The sequence below is a fragment of the Dipodomys spectabilis genome, unplaced genomic scaffold (assembly GCF_019054845.1).
Source record: "Dipodomys spectabilis isolate Male_0828 unplaced genomic scaffold, ASM1905484v1 ptg000205l, whole genome shotgun sequence".
NCBI lineage: Eukaryota > Metazoa > Chordata > Mammalia > Rodentia > Heteromyidae > Dipodomys > Dipodomys spectabilis.
The window spans coordinates 3,189,451-3,192,002 of record NW_024870882.1 but is presented as its reverse complement, the minus strand read 5'-3'; positions in this window follow the sequence as shown (position 1 = coordinate 3,192,002).

Below are 2,552 nucleotides of genomic sequence, written 5' to 3'. Positions count from 1 at the left end.
TGAAGCCTGGGCGCTGTCCCTGAGCCATTCAGCTCAAGGCAAACACTCTACCACTTGACCCACAGTGCCACATGGGATTTTTTGATGGTTCATTGGAGGAAAGAGTCTAACATGCTTTCCTTCCTTAGGCTGTCTTCAAAGTGCGATCTTAAGATCTCAGCCTCCTGAGAAAGTAGGTTTCCAGAGCCACTGGAATCTGGCGTATTGTTTTTTGCCAGACCTGGGGCTTGAAATTAGGGCCTGGGTACTGCCTTTGAGCTTCTTTTTCTCAATGCTACCCCTCTTGCACTTGAACCACACCACAGCTTCTGGCTTTTTCTGAGTATGTGGCACTGAGGATTCAAACCCTGGCATTCAAGCATGCTAAGCAAGCTCTCTACCATTAAGCCACATTCCCAGCCCCAACCTTACAATTTTATCCCTCAACTTGCCTATCTACAAGAAAAAGTTTCTGAGTATAAATCATCAAACAAATCCCTATAGAAAGTTGTCCAAAGATAAATAAGACAAAGCTCATACTAGGGACAGACTCTAATCATGTGATGACTTGACAAATGCCTCCATTTAATTATGTATCATGTTTCAACACTTAATAAAGTATTAATGAAAATGAGTCAATGTACTGAGTTATTGTGTATAATTTTATAATATATGTACACAACATAAATATTATGTGTATAATAAATAAATAAAAATAAATAAATAAATAATAAAATGAATAAAATAAATAATAAATACAAAATCAATAATAATAATAATCATAATATGAAATAAACATACATATGTACGTATATATATCTTATATTCCACATGTATACAAATATTTTTTTCTATTGCAGGGCCTTAATTTAGGCCCTGGGAACTCTAGCTTGAAAATCCTTTCCTTAAGGACAAAGAGCTTAGCCTTCACCAAAGGTGCAAAAGAGTTACTTGGACAGTGAGCTCAAATCCCAGCAATGGCAGAAATACTGGCCCCAGTTCCAAGACAGTGACAATATTTGTAACAGAAACAATTATGTTTATTCAGTTCCATACCGAACACTGAAGAAAATCAGTGTAGAATTTTGTACAGCTATTCAGACATCCATCCCCTCCCCCCAAAGTGCTTCTTGAGCACTATATAATGTTTTGTACTTTTAAAAGAAAATGTACAGAGGGTTCACAGTTACATGAGCAAAGTAATGAATACATTTCCTATTGATCATTGTTGCCTCCTCGTTTGTTTTTCCCCTACCATCCCTTCCCTCCCATCTTCACAATTAACTTCCCTGCTGAGGTCAGTGAATTAATTATTTATTTTTGGCTTGGCATGGGGTTTGAACTCAAGTAATGGCAACTCTGCACCTTCCATCACATTGCTACGGATTCATCAAGAATCTGAGTTCAAATCCCAGGCTAGGAAAAAATCTGGCAGAAATTCCAAACCAAGGAGTTTTATTATTTCTATTTTGTTAGTTAGTTAGTTAATGAATTAATTAGTTAATTTATTTTGACAACCACGGATCTGGAACTCAGGTCATGGCAACTCTGACTCAGGTTCAGTCTCCCTAGGATGGGATGCAGTCTCGGGACTCAAAGTTGATCCTGGGACCCTAGGCCCAGAGGGCCTGCAGGAAGAAAAAAAAAGCAGAACAGCACAAAAATTGGGGAGCTGTAGAGGGCTCAGGGTTTTACAAGATTTTCTTTGCATTGTAACCATCCTGTTTCTGAATGACATGGTTTCAAAGTGGTCCTGGTCTGCCACTGCTGATGGCAAGCAGGCTAGCAGGGAAGCCATAAGCCAACATGTCAACATAGGCCCTGGGTTCAAATCCTAATCCTTACACTTACCAATGGCAGGAGATCACAAGAGACTCATTGCTATGCATGAGAATACAGATGGAAAGAGTAGTCCATGCATTTGTGTAGTCTAAAATTGGATGCAATAATCCTAGGATGCTGATTGACCTTAATTAATAGTTTATTAAGCATGAAAAGAATAATATTGTTTCATGGAGATATAATAAATACCTAAGAGTTGATAGGAATGTAGTAAATGTCATTCAGTCATAGATAGACAGTTCTGGAACTCTTTAACAATATATATTTACTTGTATACCACCCTCTGCCTATCCATGTATTGCTGTTTTGGCCAAACTTGGGGCTTGATCTCAGTGCCTGGGGAACCACCTGACAGCTTCATTGGCCAGAGGCTTCTGTGCTCACATTCATCCAATCATAAATTGGGCCTGATAGGCCATGAGTTCAGATCCCAGCACTGTCAAAAATTTAATCTTTGAGTAAGTAGCTGAGTGTGACATGTTTTCCTTTTCTGGGAGTGTCCAGGGTGTCAGGTATGTTCGAGAACACATCTACAAATCTAGAAGCTATGTTATATGATGTAAACAATGTAATAAATGGATTAGGTGTCCTGAAAGTCAATGAAATAAATCGTAACTAAATGAATAAAAAAAGAAATAAAATGAATAACCACACTAAAAGTGATTTGGACTGAACATCTGTATGGAAGTATAAATCCTATATTTAAAATGTATATAAGGAGTCTGTTTTCC